The 23,630-nt window shown below is 46.8% G+C and overlaps 1 protein-coding gene across 8 annotated transcripts in view; it reads left to right on the forward strand.

The window, feature by feature from the left end:
* The first annotated feature begins 6,626 nt into the window (after positions 1-6,626).
* The window catches only part of PAQR3 (progestin and adipoQ receptor family member 3), a 906,524-nt gene continuing 889,520 nt past the window's right edge, over positions 6,627-23,630 (forward strand). For 4 of the 8 annotated variants that reach the window (XM_069236804.1, XM_069236806.1, XM_069236807.1 and 1 more), the window contains exon 1: positions 6,627-7,128. The gene's annotated coding sequence lies outside the window, so the exon portion shown is untranslated. The remainder of the gene's footprint in view (positions 7,129-23,630) is intronic. The other 4 variants (XM_069236808.1, XM_069236810.1, XM_069236805.1 and 1 more) reach the window with 3 other exon arrangements.

Here is a 23,630-nt window from a genome sequence, read left to right on the forward strand (position 1 = left end):
CGAACCACGAATGGACCCCAAACCTTTGTGACCTTGAAGAGGGTCGCTGGGACTGTAAGAAAACAGTGAGGGTTAGAAAAATAGCCCACCCCAAGACCCTGAAAAGTGGGTGCAAAGTGCACCTAAGATCCCCAAAGAGCACAGAAATCGTGATAGGGGAATTCTGCAAGGAAGACCAACACCAGCAATGCAACAACGATGGATTTCCTGACGAGAGTACCTGTGGAACAAGGGGACCAAGTCCAAGAGTCACGATCAAGTCGGGAGTGGGCAGATGCCCAGGAAATACCAGCTGTGGGTGCAAAGAAGCTGCCACCAGATGGTAGAAGCTGTGGATTCTGCAAGAACGACAAGGGCTAGAAACTTCCCCTTTGGAGGATGGATGTCCCACGTCGTGAAGAGTCGTGCAGAGGTGTTTCCGTGCAGAAAGACCGCAAACAAGCCTTGCTAGCTGCAAGGGTCGCGGTTAGGGATTTTGGATGCTGCTGTGGCCCAGGAGGGACCAGGATGTCGCCAATTGCGTGAGGAGACAGAGGGGGCGTCCAGCAAGACAAAGAGCCCACTCAGAAGCAAGCAGCACCCGCAGAAGTGCCGGAACAGGCACTACAAAGTGGAGTGAACCGGAGCTCACCCGAAGTCACTAAAGAGGGTCCCACGACGCCGTAGGACAACTCAGGAGGTCGTGCACTGCAGGTTAGAGTGCCGGGGACCCAGGCTTGCTGTGCACAAAGGAAATCCTGGAAGAGTGCACAGGAGCCGGAGTAGCTGCAAAACACGTGGTTCCCAGCAATGCAGTCTAGCGTGGGGAGGCAAGGACTTACCTCCACCAAACTTGGACTGAAGAGTCACTGGACTGTGGGAGTCACTTGGACAGAGTTGCTGAGTTCAAGGGACCTCGCTCGTCGTGCTGAGAGGAGACCCAGAGGACCGGTGATGCAGTTCTTTGGTGCCTGCGGTTGCAGGGGGAAGATTCCGTCGACCCACGGGAGATTTCTTCGGAGCTTCTAGTGCAGAGAGGAGGCAGACTACCCCCACAGCCTGCACACCAGGAAAACAGTCGAGAAGGCGGCAGGATCAGCGTTACAAGGTCGCAGTAGTCGTCCTTGCTACTTTGTTGCAGTTTTGCAGGCTTCCAGCGCGGTCAGCAGTCGATTCCTTGGCAGAAGGTGAAGAGAGAGATGCAGAGGAACTCTGATGAGCTCTTGCATTCGATATCTAAGGAATTCCCCAAAGCAGAGACCCTAAATAGCCAGAAAAGGAGGTTTGGCTACTTAGGAGAGAGGATAGGCTAGCAACACCTGAAGGAGCCTATCAGAAGGAGTCTCTGGCGTCACCTGCTGGCACTGGCCACTCAGAGCAGTCCAGTGTGCCAGCAGCACCTCTGTTTCCAAGATGGCAGAGGTCTGGAGCACACTGGAGGAGCTCTGGGCAGCTCCCAGGGGAGGTGCAGGTCAGGGGAGTGGTCACTCCCCTTTCCTTTGTCCAGTTTCGCGCCAGAGCAGGGCTGAGGGATCCTTGAACCGGTGTAGACTGGCTTATGCAGAGATGGGCACCATCTGTGCCCATCAAAGCAATTCCAGAGGCTGGGGGAGGCTACTCCTCCCCAGCCCTGACACCTTTTTCCAAAGGGAGAGGGTGTAACACCCTCTCTCTGAGGAAGTCCTTTGTTCTGCCTTCCTGGGCCAAGCCTGGCTGGACCCCAGGAGGGCAGAAACCTGTCTGAGGGGTTGGCAGCAGCAGCAGCTGCAGTGAAACCCCGGGAAAGGTAGTTTGGCAGTACCCAGGTCTGAGCTAGAGACTCGGGGGATCATGGAATTGTCTCCCCAATGCCAGAATGGCATTGGGGTGACAATTCCATGATCTTAGACATGTTACATGGCCATGTTCGGAGTTACCATTGTGACGCTATACATATTTCGTGACATATGTATAGTGCACACGTGTAATGGTGTCCCCGCACTCACAAAGTCCGGGGATTTTGCCCTGAACAATGTGGGAGCACCTTGGCTAGTGCCAGGGTGCCCACACACTAAGTAACTTAGCACCCAACCTTTACCAGGTAAAGGTTAGACATATAGGTGACTTATAAGTTACTTAAGTGCAGTGGTAAATGGCTGTGAAATAACATGGACGTTATTTCACTCAGGCTGCAGTAGCAGGCCTGTGTAAGAATTGTCAGAGCTCCCTATGGGTGGCACAAGAAATGCTGCAGCCCATAGGGATCACCTGGAACCCCAATACCCTGGGTACCTCAGTACCATATACTAGGGAATTATAAGGGTGTTCCAGTATGCCAATGTAAATTGGTGAAATTGGTCACTAGCCTGTTAGTGACAATTTGAAAAGAAATGAGAGAGCATAACCACTGAGGTTCTGGATAGGAGAGCCTCAGTGAGACAGTTAGTCATAACACAGGTAACACATACAGGGCACACTTATGAGCACTGGGGCCCTGGCTGGCAGGGTCCCAGTGACACATATAACTAAAGGAACATATATAAAGTGAAATATGGGGGTAACATGCCAGGCAAGATGGTACTTTCCTACACCGGAGTCCACCCGAAGTCACAAAATGGAGTCTCACGACACCGGAGGACAACTCAGAAGGTTGTGCACTGCAGGTTAGCGTGTCGGGGACCCAGGCTTGGCTGTGCATGAAGGAAATCCTGGAAGAGTGCACAGGAGCCGGAGCGGCTGCAAATCACGTGGTATCCAGTAATGCAGTCTAGCGTGGGGAGGCAAGGACTTACCTCCACCAAACTTGGACTGAAGAGTCACTGGACTGTGGGAGTCACTTGGACAGAGTTGCTGACTTCCAGGGACCACGCTCGTCATGCTGAGAGGGGACCCAGAGGACCGGTCATGCAGTCTTTTGTTGCCTGCGGTTGCAGGGGGAAGATTCCCTCGACCCACAGGAGATTTCTTCAGAGCTCCTGGTGCAAGAAGGAGGCAGGCTACCCCCAGAGCATGCACCACAAGGAAACAGGCGAGAAAGCCAGCAGGATGAAGCGATACAAAGTTGCAGTAGTCGTCTTTGCTACTTTGTTGCGGTTTTGCAGGCATCCTGAGCAGTCAGCCGTCGATCCTTTGGCAGAAGGTGAAGAGGGAGATGCAGAAAAACTCTGATGAGCTCTTGCATTCGGTATCTGAAGAATTCCCCAAAGCAGAGACCTTAAATAGCCAGAAAAGGAGGTTTGGCTACCTAGGAAGGAGGGTAGGCTAGTAAGAAAGGTAAGAGCCTATCAGAAGGAGTCTCTGACGTCACTTGCTGGCACTAACCCCTCAGAGCAGTCTAGTGTGCCAGCAACACCTCTGTTTCCAAGATGGCAGAGGTCTGGAGCACGCTGGAGGAGCTCTGGGCTCCTTCCCTGGGAGGTGAAGGTCAGGGGAGTGGTCACTCCCCTTTCCTTTGTCCAGTTTCACGCCAGAGCAGGAATGGGGGATCCATGAACCTGTGTAGACTGGCTTATGCAGAGATGGGCAGCATCTGTGCCCATCAAAGCATTTCCAGAGGCTGCGGGAGGCTACTCCTCCCCAGCCCTGACACCTTTTTCCAAAGGGAGAGGGTGTAACACCCTCTCTCTGAGGAAGTCCTTTGTTCTGCTTTCCTGGGCCAAGCCTGGCTGGACCCCAGGATGGCAGAAACCTGTCTGAGGGGTTGGCAGCAGCTGCAGTGAAACCCCAGGAAAGGCAGTTTGGCAGTACCCGGGTCTGTGCTAGAGACTCTGGGGATCATGGAATTGTCTCCCAATTGCCAGAATGGCATTCGGGTGAGAATTCCATGATCTTAGATATGTTGCATGGCCATGTTCGGAGTTACCATTGTGACGCTATACATAGGTAGTGACCTATGTATAGTGCACGCGTGAAATGGTGTCCCCGCACTCACAAAGTCCGAGGAATTTGCCCCGAACGATGTGGGGGCACCTTGGCTAGTGCCTGGGTGCCCGCACACTAAGTAACTTTGCACCCAACCTTCACCAGGTGAAGGTTAGACATATAGGTGACTTATAAGTTACTTAAGTTGAGTGGTAAATGGCTGTGAAATAACGTGGACGTTATTTCACTCAGGCTGCACTGGCAGGCCTGTGTAAGAATTGTCAGATCTCCCTATGGGTGGCAAAAGGAATGCTGCAGCCCATAGGGATCTCCTGGAACCCCAATACCCTGGGTACCTCAGTACCATATACTAGGGAATTATAAGGGTGTTCCAGTATGCCAATGTGAATTGGTGAAATTGGTCACTAGCCTGTTAGTGACAATTTAGAAAGCAGAGAGAGCATAACCACTGAGGTTCTGGTTAGCAGAGCCTCAGTGAGACAGTTAGTCATCACACAGGGAACACATACAGGGCACACTTATGAGCACTGGGGCCCTGGCTGGCAGGGTCCCAGTGACACATACACTAAAACAACATATATACAGTGAAATATGGGAGTAACATGCCAGGCAAGATGGTACTTTCCTACAGTCCCCTCACTCACAAGGTCTGGGGAATTTGCCCTGAAGGATGTGTGGGCACCTTGGCTAGTGCCAGGGTGCCCACACACCAAGTAACTTTGCACCCAACCTTCACCAGGTGAAGGTTAGACATATAGGTGACTTATAAGTTACTTAAGTGCAGGGGTAAATGGCTGTGAAATAACGTGGACGTTATTTCACTCAGGCTGCACTGGCAGGCCTGTGTAAGAATTGTCAGATCTCCTTATGGGTGGCAAAAGAAATCCTGCAGCCCATAGGGATCGCCTGGAATCCCAATACCCTGGGTACCTCAGTTCCATATACTAGGAAATGATATGGCTTTACCAGTATGCCAATGTGAATTGGTAAATTTAGTCACTAGCCTGTTAGTGACATATTTGGAAAGCAGAGAGAGCATAACCACTGAGGTTCTGTTTAGCAGAGCCTCAGTGAGACAGTTAGTCATCACACAGGGAACACATACAGGGCACATACTTATGAGCACTGGGGCCCTGCCTGGCAGGGTCCCAGTGACACATAGACTAAAACAACATATATACAGTGAAATATGGGGATAACATGCCAGGCAAGATGGTACTTTCCTACATTGGCCTAAAAATATGGCTGATCTGCTCCAAAGGGGGGCAGAAAATGGCCAAAATATTGGCCCCATAATAAGGTGTGACTCTTGTTTTGGCGCTCACTGAAATATAAAAAATAAAATCCCTGGTGTCGAATGGCATGTTCCCCCTTCCCCAGATGGGCCGAAAAATATGGACTATCTTTCCCCAAGGTGGTGGGAAACTGCCAAAATATTGCCCCATAATGGAGAGTGACCCTTGCCCAAGGGGTCGTTCCCCAACATATAAAAAAAGAAGGTCCCTGGTGTATAGTGGCTTTCTGACCCCCTTGGGGCAGATGGGCCTAACAATATGTCCAATCTGCCCCAGGGGGTCAGAAAATGGCCAAAAGTATGCCAAAAGCATTTTTCCACAATGGGACTGACCCATGCCCATGGGGCCGCTCCCCCACATATACATAAATAAAATCTCTGGTGCCTGGTGCTTTTCTGCCCCCTTTGTGGGCAGATGGGCCTAAAACTATGTCCGATTTGCTGCCCCCAGGATGGCCGAAAACGGCCCAAACAATGCCCATGATATTGGGAGCAACACTTCCCCTGGTGCTGGTGGGCGGATTCTGCTGCACAATCGCAGCCCTACCTGCAACTGTGCAGCAGGAATGCATTGCAAAGAGACACAGAGCGAAAAGGAAATTCTTTCCCATCACTGCCTCTTTGCACTCCCGACCCCTCCCAGGAGGAAATATTACCTCCTTTCCATGGCACTGGAAGGAAATGACTTCCAGTGCCTCCGGCGTGCTCCAATGATGCTGGCGCACAATGTGTGCACCAGCGTCATCAGATCCCCGGAGAAGGGGGCAGAGGTGGCAGTGAAAGTGCTTCCGCTGCCATCCTTGGTGGGACCATATTGAGGGGCAGCCCATGAGGGAGTGCCAGCACTTCCCCAGTGGGTGGGTGCGAGGTCAGCTTGGAGCCATCTCAGCACACTCCCACCATGTGCGTGGACAGCTTCAAGCTATCATGCGCAAACAAGGGGTTAAACACAGTTCGAAGTGAGCACACCTCGCATGGGGTGGCCAAGGCGCTATAAAAGCGTGACCAATGCGCTTTAGTGCGATGATGCGGACACCACATTAAAATGCATTAATCTGACTCCTGATGTGTGTACTTGACCGGGATGTCAGCAAGATGGAATATCAAGGAGTCAAGATAGTATGTTTGGCAACACAGCAACCATTGCCAACAAACAGTGAAAAGTACTTTAACTGCAATGCTTTAAGTGGGCCGGCACTGTCCGGTACTGAGTACAGGCACTTTTTCATTTGGAGAGGGAGAGTACCTGGACTTCTCAAGAAAAACGTAATACTTTCACTGGAGAGTACCGACACTTCTCAGAAACAGGCAGGTATTCTGATACAGAGTACTTGCACTTATATTTTTCCATTTCAAGACCTGCTTAGACCTCTAGTTCGTCGTTATAATTGTTGAATGGTTACCAGGCTAAGATGGCCGCTATGGCACAGCTTTACAATCCTGCTCCTGTTAGTCCTATTTCTAAGTCCTCTGTTTTCTTCAGTCCGGTCTCCCCATTCCTGCTGTGTTCTGCTTTGGTCTGGACGGCTTGCAGGGAGGTTGAAGAATAGAGTTTCTGCAGTGGACAGTGTGAAACGGTCACGGGAAGAGAAGGAATGGTTGGCCTATTTTGTTTGTTAGCGGCGGGTTCTGTTTTCCGACTCTGGCCACATCCTTAGTAGTTTTAGTAAGCCAATATTTGTTTCACAAGCGAGAGCCCACTCTAGCTTCGTCGAGTGATGTGTTTGGAAGAATGCGGCTTGGGAGCCTTCCTTTAAACGCCTGTGAATTCAGAACGTGCGGCTTTGTGAGATTGGCGGGAGTTTGCATCGGGCCAATACATTAAACGTCTCTACGATCTTGTACTGCGATTCTCCCGTTACATGGAGCGTGCGAGCAAACAATGTTATTAAAAGCATCACGCACAGGAGGCAGAAAGCTTTGTCGTTTGATATAGGCTGGTGTAGAAACAGTAACGATGCCCAGAGGCAGTGTTTCGCAGCTTCTTTATTGTGGTAAGTAGGTTCCACAGTGGAATTTGCAGCATTTATACGTATATTCTTGTGGCCACCATTCTCCTCCATGCAAGGATGTGATTAGAAGGGTAGTCAGTAATGTGACAGCTTTGACCAGCTTTTCAAGTCCGTTTATGGTATTTCTTGTGATCTAGCCTCTTAACTGGTTACTGCAGTGGGTTGTCCAATCTGAGAAATTTTCTTTAAAAGCTTATGGTCCTAAGTTGGCATGGTTGGGTAGAGAAATGGAGAGGGGATCTGCTTGTGATATACTCTGTTACTAACATCCCATTCTAATTGTCATGGTAAAACATAAAGAAGCCGTAGTCGTGGTATATAGCTAGTTGGGACCCGAAGTAGTGGAGTAGATGAAAGTCCATCGATTAGTCAGGATGTATTTATCAGATCTCTTTAGTTATTTAATTGCTTATCAGTTGGTTATGGCTGATTTATGGACTGATACAGTACTGGGTGTTGGACAAGACCTGTAAAAGGTATCTTATGTGAGTGTAAGAGCATTAAGCGTATAAATGAGGGGTTATGCAGCCTTGTATGAACTACAGTCAACTGCCGATTGCAGTGTGTTATGGTACTAGTATTAGTGCATGCAAGAAGGCCTCTGTTTGAAGTGACGTTACTATGAAATATCTAGTCTTGCCATAGGTCAACTCTTCATAACTAAACTGGATATAGAAACTAGTGTGTTGGTTGGGCTGTTCCATATCTGTGTGGTTAACATATGACATTACCTGCATGCCTTTTTCACATAGCTTGTACCATGCAGATACCTTTACCATGCATGGCAATTTATGTAAGGCAAGAAGCACTATATATAAATAACCTAGTTGTGGTCGCCTCTGGGTAGTTATAGTTAGGACCAGGTTTCCATAGAAAAAGCAATTCTTTTAACCTGCCCATCTTTGGTGCCGTTAGACGAATCTTCACAAAATTGTTCCAAAAAAGCGTTGCAGTGATTCTTGTTACACACGGAAAGTTTCTGGGTGGTCTGTCAAGCAGGGGCCGAGAAAAGGGGGAGGGAGGAGGAGGTGAAATAAGTTGTGTTTCCCATGTTAATTCCTGTAGGATCTTTAGACACATCAGCAGCCCGAACCACTGGATGGAATTATACCAAATTTGGCAGAAAGGTAGCTTTCATCTGGTAGATCATGCTTTCACTTATTGGGTGTAAACCCATTCAGTAGTTTTTGAGAAATTTAGGGGCATCTAAATCTGTATATCCCTGGCTGCAGCAACATAGTGAATATGCATGTGAAAAGAAGTGCTGTAATTGGCTGACTGCAACCTCACTAGAACTTTGCAGCTGACATTTTATTTCACGGTACACAGGGATGAAATTACAAATAAGAATTACTACCTCCCGGGACATATTTTTTTTGGTCAAGGGCAACAAGTTTTCATGTTTATTTTGTTCATGGGACAAATAGGCTCAACCCGCTGCAGCACAAACCCTTTGGCTGCCAGTTCACAGACAACTGTCTGCAGTTGAAGTAATATGTGTGTGAGAAAGTAGCCTCTTTCTAGCCTTGTTACCCCCACTTTTGGCCTGTTTGTGAGTGTATGTCAGGGTGTTTTCACTGTCTCACTGGGATCCTGCTAGCCAGGGCCCAGTGCTCATAGTGAAAACCCTATGTTTTCAGTATGTTTGTTATGTGTCACTGGGACCCTGCTAGTCAGGACCCCAGTGCTCATAAGTTTGTGGCCTATATATGTGTGTTCCCTGTGTAGTGCCTAACTGTCTCACTGAGGCTCTGCTAACCAGAACCTCAGTGGTTATGCTCTCTCATTTCTTTCTAAATTGTCACTAACAGGCTAGTGACCAATTTTACCAATTTACATTGGCTTACTGGAACACCCTTATAATTCCCTAGTATATGGTACTGAGGTACCCAGGGTATTGGGGTTCCAGGAGATCCCTATGGGCTGCAGCATTTCTTTTGCCACCCATAGGGAGCTCTGACAATTCTTACACAGGCCTGCCACTGCAGCCTGAGTGAAATAACGTCCACGTTATTTCACAGCCATTTTACACTGCACTTAAGTAACTTATAAGTCACCTATATGTCTAACCTTTACCTGGTAAAGGTTAGGTGCAAAGTTACTTAGTGTGAGGGCACCCTGGCACTAGCCAAGGTGCCCCCACATTGTTCAGGGCCAATTCCCTGAACTTTGTGAGTGCGGCGACACCATTACACGCGTGTACTACATATAGGTCACTACCTATATGTAGCTTCACAATGGTAACTCCGAATATGGCCATGTAACATGTCTAAGATCATGGAATTGCCCCCTCTATGCCATCCTGGCATTGTTGGCACAATTCGATGATCCCAGTGGTCTGTAGCACAGACCCTGGTACTGCCAAACTGCCTTTCCTGGGGTTTCACTGCAGCTGCTGCTGCTGCCAACCCCTCAGACAGGTTTCTGCCCCCCTGGGGTCAAGCCAGGCTTGTCCCAGGATGGCAGAACAAAGGACTTCCTCTGAGAGAGGGTGTTACACCCTCTCCCTTTGGAAAATGGCGTGAAGGCAGGGGAGGAGTAGCCTCCCCCAGCCTCTGGAAATGCTTTCTTGGGCACAGATGTGCCCAATTCTGCATAAGCCAGTCTACACTGGTTCAGGGACCCCTTAGCCCCTGCTCTGGCGCGAAACTGGACAAAGGAAAGGGGAGTGACCACTCCCCTGACCTGCACCTCCCCTGGGAGGTGTCCAGAGCTCCTCCAGTGTGCTCCAGACCTCTGCCATCTTGGAAACAGAGGTGCTGCTGGCACACTGGACTGCTCTGAGTGGCCAGTGCCACCAGGTGACGTCAGAGACTCCTTCTGATAGGTTCCTTCAGGTGTTAGTAGCCTATCCTCTCTCCTAGGTAGCCAAACCCTCTTTTCTGGCTATTTAGGGTCTCTGTCTCTGGGGAAACTTTAGATAACGAATGCAAGAGCTCATCCGAGTTCCTCTGAATCTCTCTCTTCACCTTCTGCCAAGGAATCGACTGCTGACCGCGCTGGAAGCCTGCAAACCTGCAACATAGTAGCAAAGACGACTACTGCAACTCTGTAACGCTGATCCTGCCGCCTTCTCGACTGTTTTCCTGCTTGTGCATGCTGTGGGGGTAGTCTGCCTCCTCTCTGCACGAAAAGCTCCGAAGAAATCTCCCGTGGGTCGACGGAATCTTCCCCCTGCAACCGCAGGCACCAAAAAGCTGCATTACCGGTCCCTTGGGTCTCCTCTCAGCACGACGAGCGAGGTCCCTCGAATCCAGCGACTCTGTCCAAGTGACCCCCACAGTCCAGTGACTCTTCAGTCCAAGTTTGGTGGAGGTAAGTCCTTGCCTCACCTCGCTGGGCTGCATTGCTGGGAACCGCGACTTTTGCAGCTACTCCGGCCCCTGTGCACTTCCGGCGGAAATCCTTTGTGCACAGCCAAGCCTGGGTCCACGGCACTCTAACCTGCATTGCACGACTTTCTAAGTTGGTCTCCGGCGACGTGGGACTCCTTTGTGCGACTTCGGGTGAGCACCGTTTGACGCATCCTCGTAGTGCCTGTTTCTGGCACTTCTCCGGGTGCTACCTGCTGCTGAGAGGGCTCCTTGTCTTGCTCGACGTCCCCTCTCTCTCCTGGTCCAATTTGCGACCTCCTGGTCCCTCCAGGGCCACAGCAGCGTCCAAAAACGCTAACCGCACGATTTGCAGCTAGCAAGGCTTGTTGGCGTTCTTTCGGCGGGAAAACACTTCTGCACGACTCTCCACGGCGAGAGGGATCCGTCCACCAAAGGGGAAGTCTCTAGCCCTTTTCGTTCCTGCAGAAACCTCAGCTTCTTCTGTCCAGTAGAAGCTTCTTTGCACCCGCAGCTGGCATTTCCTGGGCATTTGCCCATCTCCGACTTGCTTGTGACTTTTGGACTTGGTCCCCTTGTTCCACAGGTACCCTAGACTGGAAATCCACAGTTGTTGCATTGTTGGTTTGTGTCTTTCCTGCATTATTCCTCTAACACGACTTCTTTGTCCTTAGGGGAACTTTAGTGCACTTTGCACTCACTTTTCAGGGTCTTGGGGAGGGTTATTTTTCTAACTCTCACTATTTTCTAATAGTCCCAGCGACCCTCTACAAGGTCACATAGGTTTGGGGTCCATTCGTGGTTCGCATTCCACTTTTGGAGTATATGGTTTGTGTTGCCCCTATCCCTATGTGTCCCCATTGCATCCTATTGTAACTATACATTGTTTGCACTGTTTTCTAAGACTATACTGCATATTTTTGCTATTGTGTATATATATCTTGTGTATATTTCCTATCCTCTCACTGAGGGTACACTCTAAGATACTTTGGCATATTGTCATAAAAATAAAGTACCTTTATTTTTAGTATAACTGTGTATTGTGTTTTCTTATGATATTGTGCATATGACACTAAGTGGTACTGTAGTAGCTTCACACGTCTCCTAGTTCAGCCTAAGCTGCTCTGCTAAGCTACCATTATCTATCAGCCTAAGCTGCTAGACACCCTATACACTAATAAGGGATAACTGGGCCTGGTGCAAGGTGCAAGTACCCCTTGGTACTCACTACAAGCCAGTCCAGCCTCCTACAATGTGTCCATATGTTAACGCTGTTCGAACTTGTATTTATGGTTCATTAATGAAAAGCCTTCATTATTAGGGTGAGCGCTGTAAATAAACGTTTTAAGGTCAAACTGCACTACTGTCAGTGGTTCCAGCAAAAAAAGAAAAAAGAAAAAGTGTACACACGTTTGAAACGTTTAACAATATGAGGCTAAGTATAATGCTCCCAGAATGTTCTCTGAGTAGATGCAAATGTTTGCAGAAGCTTGTAAGCAAGAGTGATGATTCTTTGCTTTTAAAATAAAATGTTCAGGGGAAAAAATGCAAGTTAGAAACAAAGCGTTTCACTACTATGAAATTTTAGGTGCTATTTCTTTGAAGCGTCATCTAGTAAAATGTGTTGATGCATGCTAGTATTTCCAAAAAAAACTCCTAATGGAAAATCACTGTACTCCTTTTCAACAAGATTATGGGAAGCATACAAATAAACAAGCACTGGCAAAACCAACTGATCTGAGTTTTTTTTATTGTTTTGAGTCTTTTGGTTTCGTCAATGCGTGTCTTGTTTTGACATGGGTTTTTGTAACACTTTATTGATGTTGGAGCTGCCAGACCTTCACCATTGTAACAAACACTGGCAAAAAGAGTAAAACGTTTTTGCTCTCAAAAAGCACCTATTGACACCAGTGATGTAACAAAGGCCCTACAGCCCCCCTCCAGGGGGGCCCTATCAGCACAGTACAAAAGTGCACCCATGGTATGTGTCTTCGCATTAGTGGCTTTCATGAATTCACAAGAACTTACAGAATTAGACCAGGAAATCGTATTCCTAGAAAATATTTGTGAACAGTATTTTAACATAAGCAAGTATGCATGTGGAGCTGTGCTCATGTGTGTAGGAAAGTACCATCTTGCCTGGCATGTTACCCCCATATTTCACTGAATATATGTTGTTTTAGTCTATGTGTCACTGGGACCCTGCCAGGCAGGGCCACAGTGCTCTTAAGTATGTGCCCTGTATGTGTTCCCTGTGTGATGCCTATCTGTCTCACTGAGGCTCTGCTAACCAGAACCTCAGTGGTTATGCTCTCTCTCCTTTCCAGATTTGTCACTAACAAGCTAGCGACCAATTTCACCAATTCACATTGGCATACTAGTACACCCATATAATTCCCTAGTATATGGTACTGAGGTACCCAGGGTATTGGGGTTCCAGAAGATCCCTATTGGCTGCAGCATTTCTTCTGCCACCCATAGGGAGCTCTGACAATTCTTACACAGGCCTGCCACTGCAGCCTGACTGAAATAATGTCCACGTTATTTCACAGCCATTTACCACTGCACTTAAGTAACTTATAAGTCACCTATATGTCTAACCTTCACCTGCTGAAGGTTGGGTGCAAAGTTACTTAGTGTGCGGGCACCCTGGCTCTAGCCAAGGTGCCCCCACATCGTTGAGGGCAAATTCCCCGGACTTTGTGAGTGCGGGGACACCATTACACGCGTGCACTGTACATAGGTCACTACCTATGTACAGCGTCACAATGGTAACTCCGAACATGGCCATGTAACATGTCTAAGATCATGGAATTGTCACCCCAATGCCATTCTGGCATTGGTGGGACAATTCCATGATCCCCCTGGTCTCTAGCACAGAACCCGGGTACTGCCAAACTGCCTTTCTGGGGTCTCCACTGCAGCTGCTGCTGCTGCCAACCCCTCAGACAGGGTTCTGCCCTGGCCCAGGAAGGCAGAACAAAGGAATTCCTCTGAGAGAGGGTGTAACACCCTCTCCCTTTGGAAAAAGGTGTCAGGGCTGGGGAGGAGTAGCCTCCCCCAGCCTCTGGAAATGCTTTGATGGGCACAGATGGTGCCCATCTCTGCATAAGCCAGTCTACACCGGTTCAGGGCTCCCCCAGCCCTGCTCTGGCGCGAAACTGGACAAAGGAAAGGGGGGTGACCACTCCCCTGACCTGCACCTCCCCTGGGAGGTGTCCAGAGCTCCTCCAGTGTGCTCCAGACCTCTGCCATCTTGGAAACAGAGGTGCTGCTGGCACACTGGACTGCTCTGAGTGGCCAGTGCCAGCAGGTGACATCAGAGATTACTTCTGATAGGCTCTTACCTGTGTTGTTAGCCTATCCTCCTTCCTAGGTAGCCAAACCTCCTTTTCTGGCTATTTAGGGTCTCTGCTTTGGGGAATTCTTTAGATAACGAATGCAAGAGCTCATCAGAGTTCCTCTGCATCTCTCTCTTCACCTCCTGCCAAAGGATCGACCGCTGACTGCACAGGACGCCTGCAAAACCGCAACAAAGTAGCAAAGACGACTACTGCAACCTTGTATCGCTGATCCTGCCGCCTTCTCAACTGTTTTCCTGGTGGTGCATGCTCTGAGGTAGCCTGCCTCCTTCTTGCACCAGGAGCTCTGAAGAAATCTCCTGTGGGTCGACGGAATCTTCCCCTGCAACCGCAGGCACCAAAAGACTGCATCACCGTTCCCCTGGGTCCCCTCTCGCCACGACAAGTGTGGTCCCTGGAACTCAGCAACTCGGTCCATGTGACTCCCACAGTCCAGTGACTCTTTAGTCCAAGTTTGGTGGAGGTAAGTCCTTGCCTCCCCACGCTAGACTGCATTGCTGGGTACCGCGTGATTTGCAGCTGCTTCGGCTCCTGTGCACTCTTCCAGGATTTCCTTCGTGCACAGCCAAGCCTGGGTCTCTGACACTCTAACCTGCAGTGCACAACCTCCTGAGTTGTCCTCCGGCTTTGTGGGACTCCCTTTTGTGTCTTCGGGTGAGCTCCGGTTCACTCCTCTTCCAAGTGCCTGTTCCGGTACTTCTGCGGGTGCTGCCTGCTTCTGTGAGGGCTCCCTGACTTGCTGGGCGGGGCTCTGTCTCCTCATCCAAGTGGCGACATCCTGGTCCCTCCTGGGCCACCGCAGCATCCAAAAACCGTAACTGCGACCCTTGCAGCTAGCAAGGCTTGTTTGCGGTCTTTCTGCGTGGGAACACCTCTGCAAGCTTCTTCACGACGTGGGACATCCATCCTCCAAAGGGGAAGGTTCTAGCCCTCTTCGTTCTTGCAGAATCCACAGCTTCTACCATCCGGTGGCAGCTTCCTTGCACCCTCAGCTGGCATTTCCTGGGCTCCTGCCCACTCTCGACACTGTCGCGACTCTTGGACTTGGTCCCCTTGTCTTACAGTTACTCAGGTCCGGAAATCCACTGTTGTTGCATTGCTGGTGCTGGTTTTCCTTGCAGAATCCCCCTATCACGACTTCTGTGGTCTCTGGGGGTTGTAGGTGCACTTTACACCTACCTTACAGGGTCTTGGGGTGGGCTATTTTTTTAACCCTCACTGTTTTCTTACAGTCCCAGTGACCCTCTACAAGCTCACATAGATTTGGGGTCCATTCGTGGTTCGCATTCCACTTTTGGAGTATATGGTTTGTGTTGCCCCTATAGCTATGTGCTCCTTTTGCAATCTACTGTAACTTTACACTGCTTGCATTACTTTTCTTGCTATAACCTGCATAATTTTGGTTTGTGTACATATATCTTGTGTATATTTCTCATCCTCATACTGAGGGTACTCACTGAGATACTTTTGGCATATTGTCATAAAAATAAAGTACCTTTATTTTTAGCACTTGTGTGTATTGTGTTTTCTTATGATATTGTGCATTTGACACCAGTGGTATTGTAGGAGCTTTACATGTCTCCTAGTTCAGCCTAAGCTGCTTTGCCATAGCTACCTTCTATCAGCCTTAGCTGTTAGAAACACCTCTTCTACACTAATAAGGGATAACTGGACCTGGCACAAGGTGTAAGTACCTCTGGTACCCACTACAAGCCAGGCCAGCTTCCTACAGCGGCCACCACTTCATGGTTGAAGTGGTGGCAGCCAATGAGATCTCAGCATAAGATCTGTCAGATCCACGCACCGTCTATGTCTCTAAATATACATAATTTGTTTTTAGTTACTTAAAAACTGCTCAATGGATTTACACCAAATTACAAAAAGATCTTTCTGGACCAATAACTAGATTTCTGTCAAGTTTGATGTAATTCCATTCAGCGGTTTGGGCTGTAGTCTGGCCCCCCTGTTTTTCTCATCCCCCGCTTGCCAAATCACCCTGAAACCTTTCATCATCCTTTGAGCTTTATTTCGGCAGCAGCTACTATAAAAGCAATACAATACATACATAAAACCATATTTCTCAATATATGTAAAAATACAATGATAAAACTCTAAGATAAAAAAGGAAAAATGTTGCATTACCAAGGCCTAGGACGTGCAAATCAGACACCAAATTGCTCTATAGGAAAGTACGCATGACTTGGTTTTTCTTAGTCTTCATGAGGCTGAAGCAAAAATATTTAAACAAACTTCTGTTCTAGATCAGACAAATAACACAGTAAAAGCTAGAGCGAAACAAAATGTACATTCCAAAAACCTTATGAATTTTTCCATGTATTAAAATGAAATTTAATATGATACAAATATATAATCAAAATCTAAAAATAACATTGTTAAACAGTTTAAAACACAGTCTCCACTCTTAAGTAGGTGTTATGTCACTAAAAAGCTTGCTATAATACACCATGTGGCTGCTAAAAACTTCGCCACAGCACACACCACCGGTCCCTGGGTACTGGTGCTACAAATCCTAAGAGCCGAATGGTGATCACTAATTCCCATGGAGTTACAAAGAGGACTTATCCAGCGGGCCCTTTGCTTTTTATATGCGGGGCAAAAAATAAAAGGTGGCTAATTGTTTCCCTAGTATTGCACCCCATCGGGCAACGATCTGACAAACTAACAGTTTGCTTCCATCTGGTAGTAAGATCACGCACTGCTAGGGAGCCTAATCTGAATCTTAGGTAAAGTGCACGTGCAGCAGGATGTAAAATAATATAAAAAAAAGGCTCAAACTCATAATGACACTTGAATGATAAAAAGTTGTCCGACATGCTACCCGACGGAACAGCTGCTAGAGTAGATGTTTGTACACTCACCCAATATGCATCTTTCACAATCTGTGGTGCGTTTTTCGGGAGATGCAAGGGATCTGTCCAGTAGGAGCCCAGCCCCAGTATAAGGAAGCCTCTTTTTACATACTGGCACCATGGAATTTTCTCCACCTGGGAATCTCTTAGAAGTGCTCCTAACCATATCCTATAAGGATCTAGCACTGCAGTGGACCAGATCCGAATCCAATATTGCAGCGGTCTCAAGGCAGCAATATCGACGATTGAATAAAAGTTTAAATCCATTTGGATAGGTATGGTAGGAGAACTCGAGGCAACTTTTAACAGGGCCTTAATAAAGAGATTCTACGCTCTTTCCATATCCTTGAGTTTACTATTGCCCCACAGCTCAGCGCCATACAAGGCGCCCGCTCTAGCCTGCACTTTATAAATATCCACTGCAGGTGTGATAGAAAAGGCGGGCGTTCTAGCAGCAAATCTCAAGATGCCCCCTGACTTTTGCTTAAAGCACACGATACCCTTTGACAGATGTGATGTCCATTTATGGGAATTTTCTAGTCTAATTCCCAGATAGTCAAAATCACTAACACGTTTGAGAACCTCACCATCCAGCACTATATGGTTCTTTGCTCTAAATTTAGGGTCGCCAAATACCATACATTTTGTTTTGGTACAATTAATCTGTAAGCCAAAATCCTTATAAAACTCCTAAAATTTCTCCAAAAGCCTTGATAATCCAGAGGCAGTTTGGGATAAAAGTAAGGTATCATCTGCAAAAAACAGACACAGGGGGTTATTACAACTCTGGAGGAGGTGGTAATCCGTCCCAAAAGTGACGGATATACCACCAGCCGTATTACGAGTTCCATAGGATATAATGGACTCGTAATACGGCTGGTGGTATATCCGTCACTTTACCGTCACTTTTGGGACGGATTAACACCTCCTCCAAAGTTGTAATAACCCCCACAGTGTCTTGGTACCGCCCAATTTTGGAGCATCATTTAAGCTATCAAATAAATATGGAATACATGCATTTATAAAAACCTTTGAGACACCAGCTGGAGAAGTGGCAAACTAGTTTTGAAAAAAAATACTTCTAAAGAAAGTTGGTCTTAACTATAACTACCCATTGGCGACTGCCGGTAGGTAATATTTGATGTGTGTGTATATATTTACATTACCTTTTTTAAGTACCGTTTGTGGTAAAGGATATTTCCTATCCCTGGGTTGTATGATGATGAAGATGTCTTGAAATTAACCATATTTTTAATGTCCTCTGAAGTGTACATGTTCCTGACTGCTTCTTTGTGATTTTTCATCACTAGTATTTGTCAGGGTTCCAACTCAAGCATTCACTGGCCACTCCTAAATCAAGCAATAAACATGATGAGTTTGCAGAGCAGACTTGAGAAATAGATAGCAACTTTGATGGTGGTACCCTCTAGCATTCCTTTTGAAAACTTAGCTTAAATAAGTTGTAGCTCTCTCCCTTAAAAGTGTGAGCCAGGATAGCGGTGCCATAGTCCTGTGAGTTAACACTTACGCTGATGTTTTTGTGATCTGTAGTTCATAAGTTAGAATCTCGACCCTTCCAATTCAAACTTAATCCTTTCCGAGTACAATGACCACAAGACTAAAAATCAAAAATAGTTTAAATAAGAGACGATAGCAGTGAGAGAGCAAATGACTGACAATGAAAGATTGGACGTGGGGTTGGGATGAAGCACTTGATGTTAGGCAGCGTGACTGCAGTATTTTATGTCTTTGTATGCAGCAGTCTCATTCTGTTTCAGTTAGTGATCTTAATAGGAATGCCGGGAAGCCTTTTTCTATGCCAGAATATTTTATTGTAAGGTTAGAAAGACATTGCATGAGTCATTTGGATCCTATTTTATTGCCATGGAGCCATTTTGTGTTGTAAGGAGACCCACCCTTACTGGCACTGAACCTTTGGCACTGTTAGGAAGCATTATTGTGATGGTGGGTGGTCTTGTTATCATGTCAGCAAATTAATATTATTAGTCAGCAAACCATATTGCTATATCAGTTCTTTGGTGATGTCATAAAGCCCTGTTTTGACGTGTTAAAGGCTTATTTTGATGCAATGAAGATGTTGTGTCAAGTTTTAAGGCCTATTGTGATATGAGAAAGATAAGTTGTGACATCAGAGCTATGTTTTTCACAACAGCACATGTTATTGTAATGTCAGAAGCCTCTTTATGTGCTTAATCCAATTCCATTGTCCTAAGTCAATGTTGTAATAGTGGAAAACCCTTTTATGATGTCAGAAAGTTCTATTTTGATACCATAAAACTCCCTCTTTGACATCATTACCTTCTTTTTGGATGTGGGTAGTGTCAAGGTCCATGTTGTGAAGTCAGAAAGCTAAATTGTGACATCTATTTTGGTGACTATTGTAATGTTCCCTGTATTGTAGAAGAACCCGTTCAAACTTAACTACTTGAGTAAAACTGAGATGGTTGCCCATTTGTATGCATGTATGTGGTATTTGCATGGCGCAAACCTAGCCAAAAAAGCAGAGGATCGCTGTACAGGTATGCTACAGTTAACAAGTGATGGAAGAAGAATCTCGTTAGTGGACTGTTAAGGCATTGTGATGTAGTATTCTTTTAATAATGTGTGACTTCAGCTCTTTCCTAATTTGGATCAGCTCTGGGGCAGTCCCTATAGCTTTGGAGATGTTGTTTCACTTTTTAGGTGCATAAATGGACAAGGCCTTCTGCCTTGTTCTTACTTTTTTTGCTGTTCTTAGACCCCTGTTTGATGGTGTCCTGGCTGCAGGCGTGCCTGGAGCCACTGGAGGAGCTGAAGTTGTCCGGAAGATAAGCAGTTATGTCTTTATTTGGGAATTGAATGGAATATTCTACATATATGAAAGGAAGACCCATTATAGTTTCAGGACATCGTATTGTGAGGAAGTCCAATTAAAGACTAGGGTGCTATGTCAGACCACCTCTACAGTGACCCAGTAGTATTTGTATGGTACCAAAATATTATGGCCTAAATTAGTGTCTGACAAAAATACTTTTTTCCTAAATATATTTTAAAATAGTATCACCAATTGGAGTCAATAGAAACTACACACAATGGAGAGTATTTTTGTGAATGATAAAATATTTATGCCATAAAATATATGTTGGACAATATATTTCCTATCGATATTCTGACATACAACCGATGCTTAATTTGTAAAATAATAAGTGTCGGCCGTAAGCCTTGTTCAGAAGCCTGCAGCTGCTGCTATCAAAGATCAGTGGAACCGAATACCAAGGCAAGCCTTGATAGCACCTTATGGTCATTTATTTTACCACCAACTACTTCCTGCCTCTTTTATGTTTTTTTTTATTGCAGGATCTTTTTCTTCCCTACTGCCTCAGTTTTTTCTTACCACCAACTACTTCCTGCCTCTTTTATGTTTTTTTTATTGCAGGATCTTTTTCTTCCCTACTGCCTCCGTTTTTTCTATCATTTTCTTCCTCCTTTTGTGTTTTTCTCTCTTTGTGAGAAAAGGCCTCTTTTTCACATGGTTAGCCCCCACTTTTTGCCTGATGTATGATGTAGCCTAGAAATTGTAGTGCTCGGGCCCCTGCTAACCAGGTTCCGTGGGCCAGAACTCTTTCCCTAAAACTGTTGTGACGCATTGGCACAATTGGATATACCTTTAGCTACCACTCTAAGTCCCTAGTAAAAGGTACTTAGGTACTCAGGGCATTGAGTACTAAGTTTAGCAGCACTGATTGTGCCACCCTCTAGGGCCATGCATCCAGGTGCACTCAGCACTGCCATTGCAGTGTGTCCTGCTGCAAGCCTAAAACACAAACCAGACATGGCACACTGCCTTTGTGCCTTGTCTACCATACACTTTATACACTATGGATAAGACATCCCTCTTGCAGGCCTTCCAGCCCTAAGGCAGGGTGCATTATATTATATGTGAGGGTATAGCTGCATGAGCAATATGCCCCCATTGTGTCCTTTCCAAACCTGGGACATAGTGAGTGAACAGAGCAGCCCTTTTAATACATGTGCTAGACAGTGGTCAATACAGGTTTCCCAGCTACATGATGGTTAGGTCCCTACAACTTTAGCAATTAAAAAAAAAAAAAGTTCTTACTTTAGTTGGCCTATCCAAAAAGGGGATTCTAAATTCCTAAAAAGGTCCCAACCTTAATAAAGTAAAAATGTCAGATGCAGAGACCAAGACCCAAGAGCTCAACCTGGAACCTTATGAGGCATATAGCTATGACCAATTAAGGAGTCTCTGCAGGCTATACCAAATCTGCACTGGAAAAAGCCCAAGTGCAGAGGATCTTAGCTTTCTAGAGGTCTAGCATGAAAAAGATGATCCCCCAGATGAAGAAGATGATGATGCATCTGTGGTGGGTGAGAAAGATCCTGTGGATAATGGGGATGAGGGGGGTTCCTCTTATACCAGAAGTACTAGAGCACCTACAGAAACGGACCTGGACATTGCCAAGCTGGCCAAGAGACTGGCCTTAGAGAGTCAGCTTTTGGAAATAGAGAAACAAAGAAAAGAGTTGTGCTTAGGACCCATCTCTGGAGGCAGCATACAAGTGTTGATGGAGAACTCCTTCAACATCAAATTCCCAAAAGGAGTTGTTCCTTCACTGAAGTGGATGATATAGTCAAATTATTTTCTTCCTTTGAAAGAGCCAGCTTTGGGTAGGAAATTTAAAAACATTGGGGCACAAAGTTGTGGGAGTTACTCTTGGGAAAGTGCAGGGATAGGCTCCTGACACTGATTGAGGTAGATCCTAAATCCTATGACCTCATGAAGGGTACCCATTGAGGGCTTTGAATTTACAACTGAAGAGTACAGAATAAAGTTCAGGGAGGCTCAAAAAAGCCAGACCCAATCCTGGATAGACTTTGTGGACTATTGTGTGAAAATGCTGGGTGGGTGGTTAGCTGGAAACGAGGAACTAGATTATGATGGGCTATATAACCTGTTCATGAAAGAGCATCTGCTGAGTAATTGTTTCAAAGATAGGCTACATCAACATCTGGTAGACCTAGGTCCACATTCCCCTCAAGAATTGCGGAGGAAGGCAGACCATTGTGTCAAGACAAGGGTGACCAAAAGTACCACAGGTGAGGGAGACTAAAAGAAAGAGGCCAAAAAGCCCTTCCAAGGGAAAGATGGAAGCCAAAGCAAAAATAAGTCTTCTCAACGCCCCCAAAAACATGCACAGGGGATGGGCCCAGAGACTCCTCACAGTCTAGGGGGTGGGTACAAAGATAGTCACTTTGACCCCAACAAGGTTGGTGCCATGACTGCAAAACTAAAAGGCACCAAACTGGAGACTCTAGCTGTAAAAACAAAAAAAAAATGCCTCTAGTCAACCTGCAGTAAATGCAGTTGCCAATCTGCAGATGGGATCAGAGGTGTGGCTTGACCATGTCAGTAACCCCACAGAGGCAACGTTAGTCACTGAGGGTAGGGTGGAATTATCCTGTGCGGCCTGGCCAAGTAATATGCAAAAATACAGACCGCACCCTTTGATTAATAGGGAGAAAGTGGAGGCGCCGAGGGACACAGGAGCTAGTTTTACCATGGTAACTCAGCACTTGGTTCACTCAAATCAGTTCCTGGTAGGGAAGTCTTATTCTGTCACCAGTGCTGACAATGAGACAAAGTTCCATCCCATGGTTATGGTATCCATTGATTAGGGGAGGGTAGTAGGGCAGAAAGAAGCAGTTGTGTCCTCATCTATCCCAGTATATGGCTTGCTGAGAAATGACTTGGAGCATCCCCCCTGGGCTGATGTAGAACTGAAGACCTATGCAGCAATGCTAGGGATCCCTGGATGGGCATGTGTCAAGACAAGAGCACAGAGCAAACTACAGAGAAAACAAGCATTTACAATGCATCAGGTCTCGCGTTTGCTCATGTTAGAGCTGATCCCGTTGTAAACTCCTAACCTGACTTTTCACCTATCGGGCAAAAGTGCATTTATGTACATAACCCGAAAAAGTGAAATCAAGTACCTAAAGCGCTCGACTTCTGCCAAGCGAGATCGGGCTCGTAAATTAGAGGAAAAAAAAGTCCATGGAAAACAGTGAGCCTCGCATGTTTTCTGTACTTGGTCGCTGCGCTGGAGGAGGGCTAGCCACCGAAAAAGGCATGCCATATGCGTACCTTCGACTAATGAAAGCAAGTAGATTTTATTAGGGAAGCCCACCAACCAATAAAAAACACTGATGTGAAGTTGACAGGGCTCCGAGCCCTTTTATAAATACAAAAGGGTCTCCCTGCGAAACGTATGCGCGAGCGTATACAACGCAGGCTCGACCCTAAAAAGGAGAGCTAGATCTGGAAACAGTGGACCAGCCTCCTAAGAGAAAAGGCAAGAAGACTGGGGGACCAGCTTCAAAACAGATCACAAAGCTGGATCCCTCTTCTCAGTAGGAAGCGCCAACCGTTTTGGAGGGAACTACTCAGCCTGATGAGCTTGGGCCTTACCACTCAGAGTTTTTGGGCCCAGGGGGACTCTCAACGGAAGATCTGTGCCAGGGGCAGGGGACCTGGACCACCCTTGAAGGCCTGAGGCAGCAAGCTGCACAGGAAGAGTTGGGGAATCTCAGTGGTACCCACATAGTTTATTGGGAGGAGGGGCTCCAATACACTGAGGTCAGAGTCCTCAAACTTGGTGCAGCCAGGAGGATTGCAGTGCCCCAGCAGTTCAGACCGTTGTTCCTCACTCTAGTCCATGACACCCCCAAGCTGCACGTCTGGGTCAAAAAAAACTTTGAGTAGGTTAGTGTAGGAAAGTACCATCTTGCCTGGCATGTTACCCCCATTTTCACTGTATGTATGTATGTTTTAGCCCTTGTGTCACTGGGATCCTGCTAGGCAGGACCCCAGTTCTCATAGTATGTGCTCTGTATGTGTT

This window comes from Pleurodeles waltl, chromosome 1_2, assembly GCF_031143425.1.
Source record: "Pleurodeles waltl isolate 20211129_DDA chromosome 1_2, aPleWal1.hap1.20221129, whole genome shotgun sequence".
NCBI lineage: Eukaryota > Metazoa > Chordata > Amphibia > Caudata > Salamandridae > Pleurodeles > Pleurodeles waltl.